At 43.8% G+C, this 25,790-nt stretch overlaps 1 long non-coding RNA gene across 2 annotated transcripts in view; it reads left to right on the top strand.

Annotated features, from left to right (window-relative positions):
• LOC106570122 (uncharacterized) overlaps positions 1-25,790 on the top strand; it is a 55,117-nt gene that overhangs the window by 5,150 nt on the left and 24,177 nt on the right. The window contains exons 2-3 of one of the 2 annotated variants that reach the window (XR_006758857.1): positions 6,469-6,526; positions 9,500-9,534. This is a non-coding gene — a long non-coding RNA (uncharacterized lncRNA). The remainder of the gene's footprint in view (positions 1-6,468; positions 6,527-9,499; positions 9,535-25,790) is intronic. The other variant, XR_001320617.2, reaches the window with a different exon arrangement.

Genomic DNA, 25,790 nt, shown 5'->3' with positions numbered 1-25,790 from the left:
TGTGGTAGAGTAGGTCAGGGCGTGACGGGGTTTTGTCTAGTTTACATTTTATATGTTATGTTCTAGTTTCTGTTTTTTTTTGGGGGGGGGGATGATCTCCAATTAGAGGTCATCGTTGTCTCTAATTGGAGATCATATTTAAGTAAATGTTTTTTTCCCACTTGGATTTGTGGGAGATTATTTTGAGTTAGTGTATGTTGCACCTCTTCGTCACGGTTTGTTGTTTTGTTTATTCGTTTGTTTGTATGTCTTGCATTGTTTCACAGTTATAATAAAATGTGGAACGATACACACGCTGCGCCTTGGTCTCCTTCATCATACGACAAACGTGACAGGCCCTCAAAACTTTGTTTTCTCAAGCATAGCCTATAGAAATGTTGCGCAACATGAGCACATGGGCTCTCATGGAATGTTTGATTTGATTTTCAATTACATTTTCATTGATGTCAGAGTGATTAGAGGGACAATAGAGTGCTGAGTACCAGGCAGTTAGCAAGTTTGGTTGGTTACTAATGACCATCAGCAGCATCAGAGCTTGGAGAAGCCTAGTTACCTGACTAAACGGTCACGTGGAATTTGACTGTGGTCATGACTCCAGACCGCTGGTGTGGCGGTAATACGGTCACTGTAACAGCCCTACCTGTTTGTTAGGTCACTGGAAATAAGCTCTCAAACGCTTTTGGATTGAATTGAGCTGAATGCTGGACTATATTCCTGACACTTTACGGTAGACCCTGTTTTCAAACATTGTTGCACAGTACTGTGTCATGAGCTGTGTGTATGGATTGATCTTATTACGGCAGTTTGAGAGTTTCTTTACCAATTTGACTGGCTTTGTTATTTTTGTTAAATAGTAATCAGCCGCTATGCGTCAAGGACACCTGTGCACCCTTTGTATACTCTGCCATTACTTTATCTTTGTTATAGACTCAGTAGTGTCTAGAACTGTAAGTTCTCATTTATGTTCATTATGGATTTTGAGTGGTATTTTTATACAAACTGCTTGAGGGATATCATGTAGTAAATGAGTAAGTCCCTCACCAATTATTTTGCTGCATAGCAATAAATGTGTACTGTATAGGCCTACATAAGTACTTGAATCTGATCGACACGTGTTTCAGAATATCAGCCTTGTAGTTACGAGTTATATGTGCACAAGAGGTACCAGTATGACATCAATACGTGGCCTATTTTCTGTGCATGTTTTGTGCATAGTTATGGGATGAATTCACATGTAATGATTTTATTAATTTGCATTTGTTCAATAGTCTGTGTCCCTTTGTTTAGTGGCGTCACAGCCCTGACCCCACCATGACCTCCTATGCTTTTCAAAGAAAGAGGGGGAAAAACTCTAACAGTGGCTCAGCCGGATAGCGGTGCGGGCGCTCGTGATCAGTGGTAGTGAACTATATGGGTCTGCCCCTGGCATGGACTCAATGGCCCCAGCCTAGCACCTATAGTACAGTACATACCTGTGCTTGAAGTGGAAGAGACAGGTTGTAAATGACAGAAATAGTATATGCCTCAGAGAGAGGTTGACATCACATCTAAATACCACAGAGTACATTATTGTCATAATGTGTTTTCAAGCTAATATTTAGTTGTACCAGATGCCAAATTGAATGTACTAGATTTAGGACTCCCGAGTGGCGCAGCGGTCTAAGGCACTGCATCTCAGTGCTAGAGGCGTCACTACAGACACAAGTTCGATCATGGGCTGTACCACAACCGGCAGTGATCGGGAGTCCCGTCGGGCGGCACACAATTAGCCCAGCGTCGTCCGGGTTAGGGGACGGTTTGGCCGGGGTAGGCCGTCATTGTAAAATAAGAATTTGTTCTGAACTGACTTGCCGAGGTCATTAAAATCTACCCCATTTAAACATTTGGAAATCACACATCATCACATTATGCTGATATGGAAAATTTGAACAAATATAGTACAATGAATGAATATGCCCCAGCAGCTCATGTGATATTCCCAACATGTTGTGGGAATACATACACGCCCATAGCTCTGCTTTTTCTAGGCTTAGTCTCAAATGGAACCCTATTATAGTGCACTACTTTTGACCAGAGTTATATGGGGGCTCTGGTCAAAAGTAGTGCACTATATAGGGAATAAGTTTACCATCGATGTGTAACATTGTTTTAGCATCCAAAAGTTCCTCTCTACAGGTTCCATTCTTCTGTCTGTGAGTCTGTTGTGTTGCTCATTCATAAAACATGATATTCAACCGCATACATTAACTGGATCAATGCAGACCTCAGGACTTTGCAGGCAGGCTGTGTGTGTGGATGGGGTTGAATCATTGAGATATATAGGGGTTGAATGTTAATTTTCACCCACAGAAATCTGTTGATATATCATACACTGGTCATTGATGATATATACTGTACATACCACAAGTCATCGATTACAGACAACATCCCACCTGAGCTAAAGGGTAGAGCTGCCGCTTTCAAGGAGTGGGACTAACCCGGAAGCTTACAAGAAATCCCGCTATGCCCTCCGATGAACCATCAAACAGGCAAAGCGTCAATACAGGACTAAGATTGAATCGTACTAAGATTGAATCAGCTCCGACGCTCGTCGGATGTGGCAGGGCTTGCAAACTATTACAGACTACAAAGGGAAGCACAGCCGCAAACTGCCCAGTGACACGAGCCAACCAGACGAGCTAAATTACTTCTATGCTCGCTTCGAGGCAAGTAACACTGAAACATGCATGAGAGCATCAACTGTTCCGGAGGACTGTGTGAGCACGCTCTCCGTAGCCAATGTAAGACTTTTTAAACAGGTCAAGATTCACAAGGCCGCCAGACGGATTACCAGGACGTTTACTCCGAGCATGCACTGACCAACTGGCAAGTGTCTTCACTGACATTTTCAAGCTGTCCCTGACTGAGTCTGTAAAACCAACATAATTGAAGGAGACCACCATAGTCCCTGTGCCCAAGAACACTAAGGTACCCTGCCTAAATGACTACTGACCCGTAGCACTCACGTCTGTAGCCATGAAGTGCTTTGAAAGGCTGGTCATGGCTCACATCAACACCATCATCCCAGAAACCCTAGACCCACTCAAATTTGCATACAACCCCAACAGATCCACAGATGATGCAACCTCTATTGCACTCAACACTGCTCTTTCCCAACTGGACAAAATTTCAACACCATCTTCAAGTTTGCCGATGACACAATAGTGGTTGGCCTGATCGCCGACAACAATGAGACAGCCTATAGGGAGGAGGTCAGAGACCTGACCATGTGGTGCCAGGACAAAAACCTCTCCCTCAACGTGATCAAGACAAAGGAGATGATTGTGGACTACATGAAAAGGAGGACCGAGGTGTAGCAGGTTGAGAGCTTCAAGTTCCTTGGTGTCCACATCACCGACAAACTATCATGGTCTAAACACACTAAGACAGTCGTGAAGAGGCCACGACAAAACCTATTCCCCCTCAGGAGACTGAAAAGATTCATCATGGGTCCTCAGATCCTCAAAAGGTTCTACAGCTGCACCATCAAGAGCATCCTGACTGGTTGCATCACTGCCTGATATGGCAACTGCTTGGCCTCTGACCGCAAGGCACTACAGAGGGTAGTGCGTACGGCCCAGTACATCACTGGGGTCAATCTTCCTGCCATCCAGGACCTCTATACGAGGCGGTGTCAGAGGAAGGCCCTGAAAATTGTCAAAGACTCCAGCCACCCTAGTCATAGACTGTTCTCTCTGCTACTGCACGGCAAGCGGTACCACAGTGCGAAGTCTATGTCCAAAAGGCTTCTTAACAGCTTCTACCCCCAAGCCATAGGACTCCTGAACAGCTAATCAAATGGCTAGCCAGACCCCTCTTTTACGCTGCTGCCACTCTCTGTTTATTATCTATGCATAGTCACTTTAACCTACATGTACATATTACTTCAATTACCTCGACTAACCGGTGCCCCCGCACATTGACTCTGTACCGGTACCCCCTGTATATAGCCTCGTTATTGTTATTTTTAGTGATGCACCGATATGACATTTTTGGCCGTTACCGACGTCCGAAATTTTCCTTGCCAAAAAACTGATACCGATAACCGATATTAAAAAGTCGGTTATCGAAATGCCTTTTAAGCATTCTAGTACAGTTAAATTGTTAACACACAGACCGGTCTTAGGCACTACATCTCAGTGCAAGAGGCGTCACTACAGTCCCTGGTTCGAATCCAGGCTGTATCACATCTGGCCGTGATTGGGAGTCCCGTAGGGCGGCGCACAATTGGCCCAGCGTTGTCCGGGTTTGGCCGGGGTAGGCTGTCATTGTAAATAAGAATTTGTTCTTAGCTGACTTGCCTAGTTAAATAAAGGTTACAAGCACACACACCGCACTGACCAAAAAGTTATGTTGTTGGCATTTACATATGTCCCCATTACCAGTAAAACATAATCACAACCTATTTCTTTCACTTACTTGCTGTGCTGTTTCGTTGTTCATTTGTTCAGTCGTTTCATTCTCATCCAGGATTTCTATGGAACGCTGTTTAGGTCTTTGCGTGTCAAAAAATATACTATTTAACACTATTTGACGTGTCAAATAACACTATTTGATGTGTCAAATAAGCTTGTTGACCAATCAGGACCTGAATATGACTGCACGTCACATAATAATTTAACGGGTTTATACATTTTTTCGTAGTTATAACACATTGATTACACTATCACTCGTATTTCATACGTCACAGCGATTCATGGATACGTATGCTATGATGCTGATAAAGTTGTCTCGCGCACCTACAGTGCTGGTCATTAAAAAAAGCTAGCTAGGTCATAGATGCAAACAATTTTCTTCCCCAAAAACATAGCAAAATGACAATCTGTTTCAGTAGCTATAGTTAGCTCGCAAACTATATAGCTAGGTGTCATCATCTAAAATAACCTTAATTTATAAGACAGTTCTTATTTGATTACTGGTGGTCGGACCCATCTATGTGAAGCTAGCCACAATAAGGATTAGCCACAATAGTGGACTTTGCGGTTAGCCTTCAAAATAAAAATGGCATAATTCTACTATTTGTATTCATTTGCATTACTATCATTGACATACTGTTATTTTGAAGGCAAACTGCAAATTCCACTATTGTGCCTAATCTTTATTGTGGCTAGCTTCACAACACATAACCTGGGGCGATCGAGCCTCACTAGCCAGATGAAGCTAGCTGGCTGCTTATAACTTTAGCTTTGGGCGACAGGGTTAAGTAGCTGGCTGGCTATTTATTTTCATGAACTGAAGTTCAATTTCAATAGGCGACCAACAAGTGGCAACCAAGCTAATACTTACTCACAAGGATTCCTAAATCATTGCTAAGAATAATGAAAATGACTGCAGGTTCTACTGGTCATTGTTTTCTGGCTGGTTGTATTGGTGCTGGCTAGATACCAAGCTAAAGCTAGCTACCCCAGAAGTTGTGGTCTAACAAATGATGCTTTATTACCAACGCGATATTGTAAACACATCGTTCGTGGCCGGTGTTTGCAGAATTTTTTTGTACAGCTCTGACAGTGCTACTGTATATTTTTTGACATGCAAAGACCCAAACGGCGTTCCATAGTATGTATGTCGTGAAGCTAATAGCAGTGACACTATTATTGTATAACTCCGGTAGGGCAACATTTGAAAAATAGCGCACTTTGTAGTGTGTACCAGTGCTCGATCAGTCGGCGAAAGCCAACATCACCCACGACAGAGAACGGTTGATTGTCAAGGGTAATGAATTCCATTATCTTGGCTTTAATGGATTAAGCCTTTGAGTTGTCTCGCTGTTGTTACTCTTTCAAATGACTGCTCAAATTGTTGAGTGCTCGATCCACACAGCAGACATTGTGGGCTAGTTTAGGAATGCTGTGTTGCACGTATAGTGCCAAATTTTACGTGGCGTCATTACGTCATGTACCTACGTCATATAGGTTTTGCACATCGGGGCGTTAAATTAGACATCGGCTGACACTGATGTTGGAATTTTTAGCTAATATCGGCGGATTCCGATATGTTCACAGATATATTGTGCATCCCTAGTTATTTTACTGCTGCAGTTTAATTATTTGTTACTTTATTTTCTATTTTTTACTTAACACTTTTTTTTCTCAACTTTTTAAAGCATTAAAGCATTGTTGGTTAAGGGCTTGTAAGTAAGCATTTCACTAAGGTTGTATTTGGCACATGTGACAAATAACATTTGATTTGATTTGAAGTGGACATGCATATATAACATAGACATATTTGGAAACAGACAGGTGGATGTACTGTTAAAACAACAGGCAGCCTTACAGACAAGCAAAGACAAATATAGAGAAGACAGAGGCTACCTTTCTTCAGGTGTAGAAGCATACATCATTCGAACGGGACGTTTTCAATATAACAAAAGACATTACAAAAAATGGTGAACCTTAACTTATAGTCAGGATGTTTGTTTCTCTTTTTCAGACCTGACCTACGCATCCAACATAGCCACTCCCATTCCATATAGCCCAAGACCTGAAAGGTAAGGAGATATTTTAATTTTCACTGAAAATTAACCAACACAAATCATCCATCATACTTCACTTACCCTTCAGGGAAGTCATGTGAATGTGAATAGAAGTGCCCTATCGGTCAGGTTTTTCCTCAAACATCCAGCAGTGAGGAGGATCACTAGGTCAGCCATTTTGAGCTCTGAACTGATCGACCCATTGATTTACCATCAGAACAATTGAATTAAGGTTGTTCTCCCACAAAAGCTTAATAGCAAAATAATATGATCTACAGTGATAGGTATTTCATGTCACATTTGAGCTTTGTACAAGGGGGGTTGCATGTTTGGTCTTTGACACAATGTATCTCTTACTGAGTTACAAGTGGTGAGGTTGCCAGTTGGTCATGTCCTGGCATTGTAAGTAGTGAATTGCTAGGGAATCAGGGAGAAGCAGAGGGGTATAAAGAAGAGCTTGTGGCTTTGAGAAGCTTCACATTACATTTTTGTCTTTGTGTTGATGTAACCCCCCCATCCCCAACAGGAGAATAAGAGCTACATTCTGCCTCAGCGACACAATAGAGTCCTTCATATCCAGATGTTGTCACAATGTGTTTTTGTAGCGCCATACAGTGCCTTCGGAAAGTATTCAGACCCCTTAACTTTGTCCACATTTTAATACGTTACAGCCTTATTCTAAAATTGATTAAATAAATAAATATCCTCAGCAATCTACACACAATACCCCATAATGACAAAGTGAAAACAGGGTTTTAGAAAATCTTCCTAATTAAAAAAATAAATATAAAATAATACCTTATTTCCATAAGTATTCAGACCCTTTGCTATGAGACACGAAATTAAACTCTGGTGCATCCTGTTTCCATTGGTCATCCTTAAGATGTTTCTATAACTTGATTTGAGTCCACCTGTGATAAATTAAATTGATTTGATATTATTTGAGGCACACACCTGTTTATATAAGGTCCCGGTGTTGTCAGAGCAAAAACCAAGCCATGAGGTCGAAAGAATTGCCCGAAGAGCTCCGAGACAGGATTGTGTCGAGGCACAGATCTGGGGAGGGGTATCAAAAAATGTCTGCAGCATTGATGGTCCCCAAGAACAAAGTGGGCTCCATCATTCTTAAATGGAAGAAGTTTAGAACCACCAAGACTCTTCCTAGAGCTGGCTGCCCGGCCAAACTAAGCAATCGAGGGAGAAGGGCCTTGGTCAGTAAGTGACCAAGAACCCGATGGTTCAGAGCTCCAGAGTTCCTCTGTGGAGATAGTAGACCATTCCAGAAGGACAACCATCTCTCCAGTAGTCCACCAATCAGGCCTTTATGGTAGAGTGGCCAGACAGAAGCCAATCCTCAGTAAAAGACACATGACAGCCCGCTTGGAATTAGCCAAAAGCACCTAAAGGACTCTCTGACCATGGGAAACAAGATTCTCTGGTCTGATGAAACCAAGATTGAACTCTTTGGGCTGAATGCCAAACGTCATGTCTGGAGGAAACCTGGCAGCATGGTGGTGGCAGAATCAACTTTCATTAGATTCTACTGCACTGTACTGTTGGAGCTAGGAACACAAGCATTTCGCTACATCCACAATAACATCTGCTAAATATGTGTATGTGACCAATACAATTTGATTTGATGTTCTACAGCAGCAAGGACTGGGAGACTAGTCAGGATAAAGGGAAAGATGAACGGAGCAAAGTACAGAGAGATCCTTGATGAAAACATGCTCCAGTGTGCTCAGAAGATTCACCTTCCAACAGGACAACAACCCTAAGCACACAGCCAAGACAACACAGGAGTGGCTTTGGGACAAGTCTCTGAATGTCCTAGAGTGGCCCAGCCAGAGCTCGGACTTGAACCCGATCGAAGATCTCTGGAGAGACCTGAAAATAGCTGTGCAGCGACGCTCCTCATCCAACCTGACAGAGCTTGAGAGGATCTTCAGAGAGGAATGGGAGAAACTTCCCAAATACAGGTGTGCCAAGCTTGTAGCGTCATACCCAAGATGATTCGAGGCTGTAATCGCTGCCAAAGTGGCTTCAACAAAGTACTGAGTAAAGGGTCTGAATACTTATGTAAATGCAATACTACAAGTTTTTTTTTGTAATACGTTTGGTAAAAATTCTAAAAACCTGTTTTTGCTTTGTCATTATCGGGTATTATGTGTAGGTTGATGAGGGAAAAAATATATTTAATCCATTTTAGAATAAGGCTGTAACAAAATGTGAAAAAAGTCAAAGGGTCTGAATACTTTCCGAATGCACTGTATCAACCTCTCACTCATTCTTCCTGCTTCGCTGTCTTACTTTCTGCTGAGAGAGAGAGAGAGAGAGAGAGAGAGAGAGAGAGAGTGGCCAGCCTCTGGACAGACTGACAGATCTTTGAAGTTCTATCACTGCCTAACACCGAACCCAAACTGTCTGCGTGCGTGCACTATCGTGTATACATTTATTTTGTCCCCCCACACCAAACGCGATCACGACACGCAGGTTCAAATATCAAAACAAACTCTGAACCAATTTGGGGACAGGTCGAAAAGCATTAAACATTTAGCTAGCTAGCTTGCAAGTGCAATTTGTTCTATTTAGCTAGCTTGCTGTTGCTAGCTAATTTGTCCTGGGATATAAACATTGAGTTGTTATTTTACCTGAAATTCACAAGGTCCTCTACTCCGCCAATTAATCCACACATAAAACGGTCAACTGAATCGTTTCTAGTCATCTCTCCTCCTTCCAGGCTTTTTCTTCTCTGGACTTTATATTGCGATTGGCAACTTTCGTCTTTCAGTCACCCACATGGGTATAACTAATGAGGAGATGGCACGTGGGTACCTGCTTCTATAAACCAATGAGAAGATTGGAGAGGAAGGATTTGCAGCGCGATCTGCATCACGAATAGAACTGATTAATATTTTAGCGCCTGGCAACGCAGACGCTCGTTGACGCAATAATTGAATAATATAGATTTCTACATTTATTTTGCAGCGCACGCGATGCGAGCGGTGTAGTCATTGTATAAGGTATGTGTCTCTCTCTCTCTCTCTCTCACACACACACACACACACACACACACACACACACACACACACACACACACACACACACACACACACACACAACGATACTTGTGTGGACTTTTTATCCTAAACCTAAACCTAACCCTTACCTTAAACCCTATATCTAACCCTAAACCTTAAACCTAACGTCTAAGACTAAAATAGCCCTTTTAGAAGTAAGGACCAGCAATCAAGGATATCTCATTTTTGTGGGGACTCCACACACAAACACACATACACACACACAGTCAGCCAGCCAAGTATCCCTTTCACCGGTCTAACAGAGAGAAATTGCCAAAGGTGGAAATTATAGTGTTGGCTCAAGGAGGTCGAATTAAGCAGTCCTGATGGTTACAGGACTGTTGAGCTCTTTGCTACGGACAGGTTTGTGTCAGTGGATGCGTCCCAAATGGCACCATAATCCCTATTTAATTCTTAGTGCAAATTTAGACAAATTAAAAAGACCTAGCTAGCTAAAAGACAACGTCAACCAGTTCCTTTAAAAATTGCCAAGTTCTTAGTGCATGGAAAGGGGTCTGGGAATATGGCTTAATATAAACAGTGTAGTTATTCCCTCCGCAAGGCAATCAAACAAGCGAAATGCCGGTACAGGGACAAGGTGGAGTCGTAATTCAACAGCTCAGACACGACACGTATGTGGGTCTATAGGAAATCACGGAATACAAAAACAGCCACGTCACGGATACCAACGTCACGCTTCCGGAAACTAAACACATTCTTTGCCAGCTTTGAGGATAATACAGTGCCACCGTCACGGCTCGCTAACAAAGACTGCATCCCCCCTCTCCTTCTTAGTGGCTGACGTGAGTAAAACATTTAAACTTGCTAACCATTGCAAGGCTGCTGGCCCAGATGGCATCCCCATCCTCAGAGCATGCACAGACCAGCTGGCTGGTGTGTTTACGGACATATTTAATCGCTCCCTATCCCAGTCTGTTGTCCCATATTCTTAAAGATGGCTACCATTGTTTCTGTACCCAAGAAGGCAAAGATAACTGAACTAAATGACTACTGCCCTGTAGCACTCACTTCTTTCATCATGAAGTGCTTTTAGAGGCTAGTCAAGGATCATATCACCGCCACCTTACCGGCCACCCTAGACCCACCTGTTTGCGTACTGCCCCAAGAGGTACACAGATGACGCAATCACCATCACACTGCACACTGCCCTATCCCATCTGGGCAAAAATAATACCTATGTAAGAATGCTGTTCATTGACTACTGCTCAGCATTCAACACCATAGTGCCCTCCAAGCTCATCATCAAGCTGGAGGCCCTGGGTCTCAACCCCTCCCTGTATAACTGGGTCCTGGACTTTGATGGGTCGCCCCCAGGTAGTGAAGGTAGGAAACATAATCTCCACTTCGCTGAACACTGGGGCCCCACAAGGGTGTGTGCTCAGCCCTCTCTTGTAGTCCCTGTTCACCCACTACTGTGTGGCCACGCACGCCTACAACTCAATCAAGTTTTCAGACGAAACAACAGCAGTGGGCTTGATTACCAACAGCGACGAGACAGCCTACAGGGAGGAGGTGAGGGCACTCGGAGTATGGTGTCAGGAAAACAACCTCTCACTCAATGTCAACAAAACAAAGGAGATGATTGTGCACTTCAGGAAACCGCAGAGGGAGCACCCCCTATCCACATCGAAGGGGCAGCAGTGGAGAAGGTGGAAAGGTTTAAGTTCCTAGGCGTACACATCACAGACAAACTGAAATGGTCCACCCACACAGACAGTGTGGTGAAGAATATGTACATATTCAAACCTCAGGAGGCTGAAGAAATTTGGCCTGTCACCCAAAACCCAGACAAACTTTTACAGATGCACAATTGAGAGCATCCTGTTGGGCTGTATCACAGCCTGGTACGGCAACTGCACAGCCCTCAACCGCAAGGCTGGTGCGGGGTGGTGCGGTCTGCACAACGCATCACCGGGCGGCAAACTTCCTGCCCTCCATGACACCTACAGCACCCGATGTCACAGGAAGCCCAAAAAGATAATCAAGGATAACAACCACCCGAGCCACTACCTGTTCACACCACTATCATTCAGAAGGCGAGGTCAGTACAGGTGCATCAAAGCTGGGACCGAGAGATTGTGAAACAGCTTCTATCTCAAGGCCATTAGACTGCTAAACAGCAATCACTAACTCAGAGAGGCTGCTGCCTTTATTGAGACTCAATCACTGGACACTTTAATAAATGGATCACTAGTCACTTTAAACAATGCCGCTTTAAATAATGCCACTTGAATAATGTTTACATATCTTACATTACTCATACCACATGTATATACTGTATTTTATACCATCTACTGCACCTTACATATGCTGCTCGGCCATAGCTCATCCATATACTTATATGTACATATTCTCATTCACCCCTTTAGATTTGTGTGTATTAGGTAGTTGTTGGGGAATTGTTAGATTACTTGTTAGATATTACTGCACTGTTGGAACTAGAAGCACAAGCATTTCGCTACACTCACATTAACAGCTGCTAACCATGTGTATGTGACCAATAAAATATGATTTGAATTGAGATAAATTAAAAAGACCTAGCTAGCTAAAATACAAAGTCAATCAGTTCCTTTAACAATTGCAGTTCATTTTCTGAAATCATGTTTAGACCTGGTCAAAAGTTCTATTTTTGGCTGGGGTCAGGCCAGCGCTATTGTAAAATGAATGCTCGTTGGCGATTTCGACCGCCGCTCTGTTATTTTCTAATACTTGTGCCAGGATTGGTAATTTACTTGTATTACATGAGCTCGCTTGCGCTAAGATGGGAGGGGTGGCACAATATCTGGTGTGTCCTTAAAAACGTGTGCCAAAGTTCCAATTTCAGGCAGCGCTGGTGGGGATATTTAAGACCAACCAAAAGCTGATCTTATTGGTAACGCGGTTAGTTATGGCATTGATTTTGACAGCGGAAGTGCAGCCTATCCAACCGTGATGCACAAAGTGGATTCGAAATTCAGCTGCTCAGACAGGAGACATATGTGGCAGGGACTCCAGATAATCACAGATTACAAATGGAAAACCAACCACATCGCGGACACCAACATCTTGCTCCCGGACAAGCTAAACACCTTTTTCGCCCACTTTGATGATTACATAGTACCACCAACGCCGGCTGCTCCCGAGGACTGTGGGCTCTCCTTCTCCGTCACTGAAGTGAGTAAGACATTTAAGCGTGTTAACCCTCGCAGGGCTGCCGGCACAGATGGCATCCCTAGCCTCATCTTCAGAGCATGCGCAGACCTGCTGGCTCGAGTATTTAGGGACATATTCAATCTTTCCCTTTCCCAGTCTGCTGTCCCCACTTACTTCAAGATGTCCACCATTATTCCTGTACCCAAGAAAGCAAAGGTAACTGAACTAAATGACTAAATGACTTCTGTCATCATGAAGTGCTTTGAGAGGCTAGTGACATTTACATTTACGTCATTTAGCAGTTAAGGATCATATCACCTCCACCTTGCCTGACACCCTAGACCTACTGTAATTTGCATACTGCCTCAATATATCCATAGACGATGCAATCGCCATCACACTGCACACTGCCCTATCCCATCTGGACAAGAGGAGTACCTATTTAAGAATGCTGTTCACTGACTACAGCTCAGCCTTCAACATCATAGTACCCTCCAAGCTCATCAATAAGCTTGGGGCCCTGGGTCTGAACCCCACCCTGTCCAACTTGGTCCTGGACTTCCTCACGGGCCTCCTCCAGGTAGGAAACAACAACTCCACTACTCTGATCCTCAACACAAGGGCCCCAAGGGGTTAATTGGGGACTACAGGAGACAGCAGAGGGAGCACGCCCAATCCATATCAACAGGGCCACAGTGGAAAAGGTGAAAAGCTTCAAGTTCCTTGGCGTACACATCACTGGCAATCTGAAATGGTCCACTCACACAGACAGCGTGGTGAAGAAGGCGCAACAGCGCATCTTCAACCTCAGGAGGCTGAAGAATTTTGGCTTGGCCCCTTAGACACTCACAAACTTGTACAAATGCACAATTGAGAGCATCCTGTCGGGCTGTATCACCGCCTGGTATGGAAACTGCACCGCCCGCAACTGCAGGGCTCTCCAGAGTGTGGTGCGGTCTGACCAACGCATAACTGGGTTCCCACTGCCTGCCCTCCAGGACCTACAGCACCCAAAAAGATCATCAAGGACATCAACCACCATGGCCTGTTCACCTCACTATCATCCAGAAGGCGAGGTCAGTACAGGTGCGTCAAAGCTGGGACTAAAGAGACTGGAAAACAGCTTCTATCTCAAGGCCATCAGACTGTTAAATAGCCATCACTAGCCGGCATCCACCCAGGACCCTGCCCTGAACTTAGTCACTGTCACTAGCCGGCTACATCCGGTTTCACAAACCTGCACCTTAGAGGCTGCTGCCCTATGTATATAGACATGGAATCATAATAACTTTATAAATTGAACACTTGTCATTTTAATAATGTTTACGACTGTTTTATTAATTTCATATGTTTATACTGTATTTTAGTCAATGCCATCCTATTCAACTATTGCTATATATATATATTATGCTATCCTACGTATCCTACAGATATACTAAATATTCTATCCACATACAGTACTGTCCATAATGTCTATAACGTCTATACATCCCATCACACTATTTGTATTTGTATTTATTATGGATCCCCATTTGCTGCTGCCAAAGCAGCTGCTACTCTTCCTGGGGTCCAGCAAAATTAAGGCAGTTTATACAATTTTAAAAACATTACAATACATTCACAGATTTCACAATACACTGCGTGCCCTCAGGCTCCTACTCCACCACTACCACATATCTACAGTACTAAATCTATGTGTATGTATAGTGCGTATGTAATCGTGTGTGTGTGTGCCAATGTTTGTGTTGCTTCACAGTCCCCGCTGTTCCATAAGGTGTTTTTTAATCTAATTTTACTGCTTGTGTCAGTTACTTGATGTGGAATAGAGTTCCATGTAGTCATGGGTCTATGTAGTACTGTGTGCCTCCCATAGTCTGTTCTGGACTTGGGGACTGTGAAGAGACCTCTTGTGGCATGTCTTGTGGGGTATGCATGGGTGTCCGAGCTGTGTGCCAGTAGTTTAGACAGACAGCTCGGTGCATTCAACATGTCAATGCCTCTCAATAATAAAAGTAGTGATGAAGACAATCTCTCCTCCACTTTCAGTCAGGAGAGATGGACATACATATTATTAATATTAGCTCTCTGTGTACATCCAAGGACCAGCCGTGCCACCCTGTTCTGAACCAATTGCAAGTCCTTTTTTGTGGTGCGACAAAACTAGGGCCTGTGGGACCTGCCTTGTTGATAGTGTTGTTAAGGCAGAGTATCGCTTTATTATGAACAGACTTCTCCCCATCTTAGCTACTACTGCATGAATATGTTTTGACCATGACAGTTTACAATCTAGGGTTACTCCAAGCAGTTTAGTCACCTCAACTTGCTCAATTTCCACATTATTTATTACAAGATTTAGTTGAGGTTTAGGGTTTAGTGAGTGTTTTGTTCCAAATACAATGCTTTTAGTTTTAGAAATATTTAGGGCTAACTTATTCCTTGCCACCTACTCTGAAACTAACTGCAGCTCTTTGTTGAGTGTTGCAGTCATTTCAGTCGCTGTAGTAGTTAATGTGTATAGTGTTGAGTCATCCGCATACATAGACACTCTGGCTTTATTCAAAGTCAGTGGCGTGTCATTAGTAAAAAATTGAAGAACGCAAGGGGCCTAAACAGCTACCCTGGGGAATTCCTGATTCTAACGGGATTATATTTGAGAGGCTTCCATTAAAGAACAACCTCTGTGTTCTGTTAGACAAGTAACTCTTTATCCACATAATAGCAGGGGGTGTAAAGCCATAACACATACGTTTTTCCAGCAGCAGACTATTATTGATAATGTCAAAAGCTACACTGAAGTCTAACAAGACAGCCCCCACAATAATTTTATCATCAATTTCTCTCAGCCAATCATCAGTCATTTGTGTAAGATGTGGCAAATAGGAGTGGCAATATCGTCTGCTGTTATCCTCAGTAATTTTCTATCCAGATTGTCAGACCCTGGTGGCTTATTGTTGATAGACAACAACAACAAAAAATGCACCTCTTCCACACTGACTTTACATAATTCAGAAGTACAATTCTTGTCTTTCATAATTTGGTTCGATATACTTGGATGTGTAGTGTCAGCGTTTGCTGCTGGCATGTCATACACAGTACCAGTCAAAAGTTTGGACACATCTACTCATTCAAGGGTTTTTCTTTATTTTTACTATTTTCTACATTGTAGAATAATAGTGAAGACATCAACACTATGAAATAGCACATATGTAGTAACCAAAAAGTGTTAAATCTAAAATATGTTTTGATTTGTTTAAGATTCTTCAAAGTAGCCACCTTTTGCCTTGATGACAGCTTTGCACACTCTTGGCATTCTCTCAACCAGCTTCACCTGGAATGCTTTTCCAACAGTCTTGAAGGAGTTTCCACGTATGCTGAGCACTTGTTTGCTGCTTTTCCTTCACTCTGCGGTCCAACTCATCCCAAACCATCTCAATTGGGTTGAGGTCAGGTGATTGTGGAGGTCAGGTCATCTGATGCAGCACTCCATCACTCTCCTTCTTGGTCAAATAGCCCTTACACAGCCTGGAGATGTGTTGGGTCATTGTCCTGTTGAAAAACAAATGATAGTCCCACTAAGTGCAAACCAGATGGCATGGCGTATCACTGCAGAATGCTGTGGTAGCCATGCTGGTTACGTGTGACTTGAATTCAAAATAAATCACAGACTGTGTCACCAGCAAAGCACCCCCACACCATCACACCTCCTCCTCCATGATTAGTTGTGTCCAAACTTTTGACTGGTACTGTATGTTCATACTGCGGACTCTGAATTTGCTCATCCTAATATTTATATATTTCTTAATTCTATTATTTTACTTTTAGATCTTTGTGTATTGTTGTGAATTGTTAGATATTACTGCACTGCTTGAGCTAGGAACACAAGCATTTTGCTACACACGCAATAACATCTGCTAAACATGTGTATGCAACAAATACAATTTCATTTGATTTTAAAAGCTTTGGCGCTTAAGACCGCTTTGAAATAAATCTTAAATCACCAAAGCTACCTTGCAAGATCAAGTTTGGGAGCAGCAAAAATGTAAATTTCTGTACATTATTTTAGCCAGCTCCTGTTATTATTTGGATGTGTGTAAAACACCCTCCATGTAGGCTACATGTCAATATACCCGTCATGGAACGAGAGATGAGCTGATCCTATTTAGAAATATTTGTTATTTTCCTGTAACAATTGCTTGTTCTCCGTTTCATGTGATTAAAAAACAAGCCCTCAGTAAGCTACCCTCACCCTAGGCCTGCTAAACTCAGCAAAAAAATAAAGTCCCTTTTTCAGAAACCTGTCTTTAAAATATAATTTGTTAAAATCCAAATAACTTCACAGATTTTCATTGTGAAGGGTTTAAACACTGTTTCCCATGCTTGTTTAATGAACCATTAATGAACATGCACCTGTGGAACAGTCGTTAAGACACTAACAGCTTACAAACAGTAGGCAATTAAGGTCACAGTTATGAAAACGTAGGACACCAAAGAGGCCTTTCTACTGACTCTGAAAAACACCAAAGGGTCCCTGCCCAGGGTCCCTGCTCATCTGCGTGAACGTGCCTTAGGCATGCTGCAAGGAGGCATGAGGACTGCAAATGTGGCCAGGGCAATAATTTGCAATGTCCGTACTGTGAGATGCTTAAGACAGCGCTACAAGGAGACAGGACAGACAGCTGATCGTCCTCGCAGTGGCAGATCACGTGTAACAACACCTGCACAGTATCGGTACATCCTAACATCACACCTGCGGGACAGGTACAGGATGGCAACAACAACTGCCCGAGTTACACCAGGAACGCACAATCCCTCCATCAGTGCTCAGACTGTCCACAATAGGCTGAGAGAGGCTGGACTGAGGGCTTTGTAGGCCTCTTGTAAGGCAGGTCCTCACCAGACATCACCGGCAACAACCCTCCAACATGACAATGCCACCAGCCATACTGCTTGTTCTGTGCGTGATTTTCTGCAAGACAGGAATGTCAGTGTTCTGTTATGGCCAGCAAAGAGCCTGGATCTCAATTCCATTGAGCACGTCTGGGACCTGTGGATCGGAGGTTGAGGGCTAGGGCCATTCCCCCCAGAAATGTCCGGGAACTCGCAGGTGCCTTGGTGGAAGAGTGGGGTAACATCTCACAGCAAGAACTGGCAAATCTGGTGCAGTCCATGAGGAGGAGATGCACTGAAGTACTTAATGCAGCTGGTGGCCACACCAGATACTGACTGTTACCTTTGATTTTGGACCACCCCCCCCCCTCCTTTGTTCAGGGACACATTATTCAATTTCTGTTAGTCACATGTCTGTGGAACTTGTTCAGTTTATGTCTCAGTTGTTGAATCTTGTTATGTTCATACAAATATTTACACGTTAAGTTTGCTGAAAATGAACGCAGTTGACATTGAGAGGACGTTTCTTTTTTTGCTGAGTTTATAAGGAAAGCTGTTTCAACAGTAATGCATTGGTTGTGTTTCTTATCATGGCCATTCATTAGCCAAGCAGCATATCCATAAAAGGTTTCTAAATGGTCTACTCTTAAGGCATTTGCTGTCATGCTTTTGCGTTTTTTACAATTCACATATGCAAACTCCATTCAGCTTATATCCATCCCATTTCCAAATTATACCTCGTCTGGTTACCAAACATTCAAATTATTCAGTCCTAAAATGCCATATGAATGGTAGGCCTTGGCTATATCTTTCTTATTGATAATTTACATCACACATAAAATTACTAGGCTCCGGTAAATTGTATTGTATTTGAGAAGTGCGATGCGTAAAGACATGTAGACCTATACTCACTGAAGCCAATTAGATTTTTTTATTGAATATCCGAAACATACAATATACTTGCAGTGAAGCCACTCAACAGCTACACCATACCAGTCACCCAACAGACTCCCATTCAGAGCGACACACAGAAGCATCCTGGGTCAATGCCCTGCTCAAGGGCACATTGACAGATCTCCCACCAGGCCAAAAAACATGAACCCAAACCCTCCATTTGAGACCCCTCCCACAGTCCCCCTCAAGAAGAAAAATAAATATTTAAATTAATCCCATTCCACACCCCCAACCCCCCCCCCCCACCGCACCAACAATCAAGAGAATTTCAACAATGTTGACTGTCAACACTGTTGTTAAACTGTAGTATCAATCCACAATGGACTAGGATGAGAATATTGTGTCCCCAACCGAATTGGAGATGACAACGCAAAGACTGTCAATAACCTAAGGAACTTGAGACAACGGCATGCTGTACTAAGCCATGAAACGTGTTGATTGACCAGTGAGGTGCCAAGCCCTCGTCACACCTCCAATTGATTTGTTTATCAAAACGCAGGCCTTTTGCGCCACCGCCAGCTACTGTGTCCATAATTGTGGTTGTGAAAATAGAAAATAATATTTGACACATCCCCGAACCTATAGCTCTACCGCCAGCACTAAGATTTACCATTGCGTTAGGTTTGTTAAAATAGAGCCGTAATTTTACTACATGGCCAAGAGTATGTGGACACACCTTCAAATTGGTGGATTCTGCTATTTCAGCCACACCCATTGCTAACAGGTGTACAAGATCGAGCACACAGCCATGCAATCTCCATAGACAAACATTGGCAGTAGAATGGCGTGTACTGAAGAGCTCAGTGACTTTCAACGTGCCATCGACATAGGATGCCCCCTTTCCAACAAGTCAGTTCATCAAGTTTCTGCTCTGCTAGAACTGCCCAGTCAACTGTAAGTGCTGTTATTGTGAAGTGGAAACGTCTAGGAGCAACATTGGTTCGGCCGCGAAGTGGTAAACCACACAGAATGGGAGCGCGTAGTGCTTAAAAATCACCTGTCCTCGGCTGCAACACTCACTACCAAGTTCCAAACTGCCTCTGGAAGCAACGTCAGCACAATAATTGTTCGTAGGGAGCTTCATGAAATGGGTTTCCATGTCCGAACTGCCGCTCACAAGCCTAAGATCACTATGTACAATGCCATTTTGGTGGAGGAGGAACAATGGTCTGGGGCTGTTTTTTCATGGTTCGAGCTAGGCCCCTTAGTTCCAGTGAAGGGAAATCTTAACGCTACAGCATACAATGACATTCTAGATGATTCTGTGCTTCCAACTTTGTGGCAACAGTTTGGGTAAGATCCTGCACAGAGCCCTGACCTTAACCCCACTGGGGTTAATTGGAACGCCGACTGCGAGCCAGGCCTAATCGCCCAACATCAGTGCCCGACCTCACTAATGCTCTTGTGGCTGAATGTAAGCAAGTCCCCGCAGAAATGTTCCAACATCTAGTGGAAAGCCTTCCCAGAAGAGTGGAGGCTGTTATAGCAGCAAAGGGGGTTCAACTATCAGGTATGAAGGTAAGACCCAGATGCAGACCACGTTGAATAAACAATAGTTTAATGTTCCAACAGGGGCAGGCAACAGACAGGTCAAGGCAGGCAGGGGTCAGAAAACTAGAGGTGAGGCAACAGTACCAGGCGGCAGGCAGGCTCAGCGTCAGGTAGAGGTCGGTAAATCCAGAGGGGGGGGCAAAGGTACAGGTCGGTAGGCAGGCAGAGTAGTCAGGCAGGCGGGCTCGGAGTCAGGACAGGCAAGGGTCAAAACCAGGAGGGCGAGAAAAGAGCGACTGGGAAAACGCAGGAGCTGAGACACAAACCGCTGGTTGACTTGAACAAACAAGACGAACTGGCAACAGACAAACAGAGAACACAGGTCTAAATACACAGGGAATAATGGGGAAGATGGGCGACACCTGGAGGGGGGTGGAGACAATCACAAAGACAGGTGAAACAGATCAGGGTGTGACACCAACTCCATATGAATGCCCATGATTTTGGAATGAGATGTTTGACAAGCCATGTAGTGTATGTTCGTATTTGGTAGTTAGTAAAACTTGTAACATATCATATGTTGAATCTGTTTAAAAAAGATGCCAAGTTCTATGGGGGAAAAATAAGGATGGAGTTATAGGTGACAAGAATACCATTATATACAGTACCTTTCGCCAAACATACATACCACTAAATGATTACTGGTACAGTTTCAACATGATGTTCCTCTTCTCATTTGGACCCACATAATGCACATCCATAGATATTATCTAGAATGCGCCTTTTTGACACACTTTTTGAACACAAAAATTGACACTTATGTACCTGAACATTCTGCCACCTGCTGAATCTCAGCCCTTAACACCACTACACTACGCTACATTTCTACACAGATTATTCAAAATAAATGGTCAGTTTGAATTGTACGCGGAAGCTTTTCTAATTAAAACGTGTCTCAAGTGCTGAGGAACCTTGAGCGAGATGGAGAGATGGAGAGCAGGTACAATAGCACTCAGTTGCCAGGTGTTTGTTTTCACCACTTCTTTCACATCAAAGAAGTCTCATCTAGTCTAGACTCCTAAATGGCCCTCGAAGCTTTGATCTCGCCACTGAGCGATGAGGCGATGATGAAACCCAAATAATCCTGTTTTCACTTTTGTGATGTGTGAAGACATTGGCTGAAAAATAAAAATATTTGTCATGATAGAACGAAAATCCCAGTCTGAAAAGAAAAGTGATAGTATGAATAGATATATAATGTATATATGTATAGTGTATGATACTTATGATTTACTATATATGCTTATTTATTTTTTTAAGACAGAGATGTGCTTTAGGCTGTGGGGTGACAGGTTGAGGGTCAGAGTTCACTTGGCCCTCAGCTGCAGCATGTCTGCCTCTATCAGACAGCCAGATGTCAATGACTGGGGTTCTGCAGTCAAGGATAGGTGACACGCAGCCATACCCTGCTCCCCCTCCAGACCATGGCTTCACTCCAGATGGCACCATATTCCCTTTATAGTGCACTACTCATATGGCTCTGGTCAAAAGTAGTGCAATATGTAGGGAATAGAGTGCCTTTTGGGACATTGCCTGTCTCTTAATTGCTAGAATGCCACTGGTGCTTGGTCAGTTCGCAAAGTAATGCTTTCATGATGGTAGAACTATAACAACAAGAAAGAGGAGAAACAATAAGGAAGAGAAGAGAAGGAGATGCATATCCAATTCCCTCTCGTATCTCTCAGTCCTGTGATCTCAAGTCTGAGTCACTGCTTTAACAGATTATCAATAACAATGTAGGAAGGTTGAATTAGTCTCCAGTATCTCTCTACTCTCCTCTCTCTAATCTCCTTGACCCTCTTTCTTCACTGTCATTGACTTCTAGTCTAAGCACTCATGTTGTGCTGTAGAGATGACTGGTTTCTACCTAGTGTACAGTTAGCCAGTGCACTAGTACTAACAGGCAATCCCCTGTCCAACCCGCCAACCCACCACCTCCCACTTCTTCATCCCCCTCCTCCCTTTTCTCTCTCTCACCTTCTCCTTCCTTCACTCTCTCTCACTTGGCTTCATATTGATCTGAATTCATTTGTTTCTTATTGATCCGACACTCTACCCTCTGCCGCATTAAACAAACACACACACACACCCACTCACATAGGACATACGTGAACTTCATAAAAGCATACATGTTCTGAAGACAGGTCTGTATTGGAATTGTATTGAAAGGCAATACCACTTTGCGTGCATAAACAGGCACTCTGCGCTATTCCAGTAAATATGTGTATATCTCTCTCTCTGTCACACATGCACACACGTAGGGATGCACACACACACAACCTCGTTTTCTGCAGTCACACTCACAGGTTTTAGAGGTTGAAGACATTGAGGCTTAGAGAGGTCTCTCCTCAACAATCAGACAAGCTAATGACACCGAATGGAGCCTAGATTCCTTATTGATCCAACACTTAAGAGCTGAATTGAAAACAGAGTCAGACCTTGCAAGTAACAGAATTTTTCAGTGTTGCTGTTTTTGAAGGGTCTTTTTAATGGGGCTTTACGTTGTTTAGTGTTGCATTGTCATTGGTGTTTTTAGTTTTTTTCAACATTGGCACCACACACACCATTAATTCATAGAAGGATGTCTAGTATGCATGGAAATGTATGAAGAACACAAGTGAAAACTCACTGAGTATCCAGACAGAATTCACTTTTTAAATTACACTGAACAAAAATATAAACACAACATGCAACTATTTCTAAGATTTTACTGAGTTACAGTTCACCCAGTATAAGGGAATCAATATTCACATGACTGGGAATACAGCTATGCATCTGTTAGTCACAGATATCTTTACAAAAAAGGAGCGTGGATCAGAAAACCAGTCAGTATCTGGTGTGACCACCATTTGCCTCATGTAGTGCGAGTTGATCAGGCTGTTGATTGTGGCCTGTGGAATGTTGTCCCACTCCTCTTCAATGGCTGTTCGAAGTTTCTGGATATTGGCGGGAACTGGAACATGCTGTCGTACACGTCGATCCAGAGCATCCCTAACAGTCTCAATAAAATCAAAATCAAATGGGGGGGGGCAATGCAAATTGTCTGGGTAGCCATTTCATTAGCTGTTTAGGAGTCTTATGGCTTGGGGGTAGAAGCTATTTAGGAGCCTCTTGGACCTAGACTTGGCGCTCCGGCTCGCTTGCTGTGCAGTAGCAGAGAGAACAGTCTATGACTAGGGTGGCTGAAGTCTTCAACAATTTTTAGGGCCTTCCTCTGACACCGCCTGGTATAGAGGTCCTGGATGGCAGGAAGCTTGGCCCCAGTGATGTACTGGGCCGTTCACACTACCCTCTGTAGTGCCTTGTGGTCGGAGGCTGAGCAGTTGCCATACCAGGCAGTGATGCAACCAGTCAGGATGTTCTCGATGGTGCAGCTGTAGAACCTTTTGCCAAATCGTTTCAGTCTCCTGAGAGGGAATAGGTTTTGTCGTGCCCACTTCACGACTGTCTTAGTGTGCTTGGACCATGTTAGTTTGTTGGTGATGTGAATACCAAGAACTTGAAGCTCTCAACCTGCTCCACTGCAGCCCCGTCGATGAGAATGGGAGCATGCTCTGTCCTCTTTTTCCTGTAGTCCACAATCATCTCCTTTGTCTTGATCATGTTGAGGGAGAGGTTGTTGTCCTGTCACCACACGGCCAGGTCTCTGATCTCCTCCCTATAGGCTGTCTCGTTGTTGTCGGTGATCAGGCCTACCACTGTTGTGTCATCAGAAAATCTAATGATGGTGTTGGAGTTGTGCCTGGCCGTGTAGTCATGAGTGAACAGCTGAGCACGCACGCCTGGCCCTTGTGATCAGCGTGGCGGATGTGTTGTTACCTACCCTTACCACCTGGGGGCGGCCCATCAGGAAGTCCAGGATCCAGTTGCAGAGGGAGGTGTTTAGTCCCAGGGTCCTTAGCTTAGTGATGAGCTTTGAGGGCACTATGGTGTTGAACGCTGAGCTGTAGTCAATGAACAGCATTCTCACATAGGTGTTCCTTTTGTCCAGGTGGGAAGGGCAGTGTGGAGTGCAATAGAGATTGCATCATCTGTGGATCTGTTTGGGCGGTATGCAAATTGGAGTGGGTCTAGGGTTTCTGGGATGATGGTGTTGATGTGAGCCATGACCAGCCTTTCAAAGCACTTCATGGCTACAGACATGAGTGCTACGGGTCGGTGGTCATTTAGGCAGTTTACCTTAGTGTTCTTGGGCACAGGGACTATGGTGGTCTGCTTGAAACGTTGGTATTACAGACTCGGACAGGGAGAGGTTGAAAATGTCATTGAAGACACTTGCTAGTTGGTCAGCGCATGCTCACAGCACACGTCCTGGTAATCCGTCTGGCCCTGCGACCTTGTGAATGTTGACCTGTCTAAAGGTCTTACTCACATCGGCTACGGAGAGCGTGATCACACTGTCTTCCGGTACAGCTGACGCTCTCATGCATGTTTCAGTGTTATTTGCCTCAACGCGAGCATTGAAGTAGTTTAGCTCATCTGGGAGGCTCGTGTCACTGGGCAGCTCTCGGCTGTGCTTCCCTTTGTAGTCTGTCATGGTTTGCAAGCCCTGCCACATCCGATGAGCGTCAGAGTCGTAGTACGACTCGATCTTAGTCTTGTATTGATGCTTTGCCTGTTTGATGGTTCATCGGAGGGCATAGGAGGATTTCTTATAAGCTTCCGGGTCCCGCTCCTTGAAAGCAGAAGCTCTGGCCTTTAGCTCAGTGCGGATACTGCCTGTAATCCATGGTTTCTGGTTGGGGTATGTACGTACGGTCACTATGGGGACAACTTAATCGATGCACTTATTGATGAAGCCAATGACAGATGTGGTGTACTCCTCAATGCCATTGGAGGAATCCCGGAACATATTCCAGTCTGTGCTAGCAAAACAGTCCTGTAGCTTAGCATCTGCTTCATCTGACCACTTTTTTATTGATCTGGTCCTTCCTGCTTAAATTTTTGCTTGTAAGCAGGAATCAGTAGGATGGAATTATGGTCAGATTTGCCAAATGGAGGGCGAGGGAGAGCTTTGTATGCGTCTCTGTGTGTGGAGTATAGGTGGTCCAGAGTTCTTTTCCCTTTGGTTGCACATTTAGTAAAACTGATTTATGTTTCCCTGCAATGAAGTCTCCGGCTACTGGGAGCGCCACCTCTGGGTGAGCGTTTTCTTGTTTGCTTATGGCTTTATACAGCTCATTCAATTCTATCTTAGTGCCAGCCTCTGACTGTGGTGGTATCTAAACAGCTACAAAGAAAACCTAAGATGTTACATTTTTTAATGTCCCATTGGTAGTTTAATCTTAAGCATAACTTGTTGATTTTATTGTCCAAAGATTGCACATTTGCTACATAATTGAGGGAAGTGGGGGTTTACTCGATCGCCTTTGACTTATCAGCAGGCAGCCCGCTCCCGAGGGAGCCGTATATCCTCCGCCTCGTGCTCGTCAGAGTCGTGAAAGAAGAAAAAGGATTCTGCTAGACCGTGGTGAGTAATCACAGTCCTGATGTCTAGAAGTTTTTTTTCGGTCATAAGAGATGGTAGCGTCAACATTATGAACAAAATGAGTTTTAAAAAATAAGTTATAAACAAACAAAAAAACACGATCGGTTGGGGGCGCATAAAATGTCTGCCTCCTGCTCCGGCACAATTTTATTTCAAGCGTCAAGTG

This window comes from Salmo salar, chromosome ssa14 (genome assembly GCF_905237065.1).
Source record: "Salmo salar chromosome ssa14, Ssal_v3.1, whole genome shotgun sequence".
Lineage (NCBI taxonomy): Eukaryota > Metazoa > Chordata > Actinopteri > Salmoniformes > Salmonidae > Salmo > Salmo salar.
The sequence above is the reverse complement of the archived record's forward strand: the minus strand, read 5'-3'. Positions and strand labels throughout refer to the sequence as shown.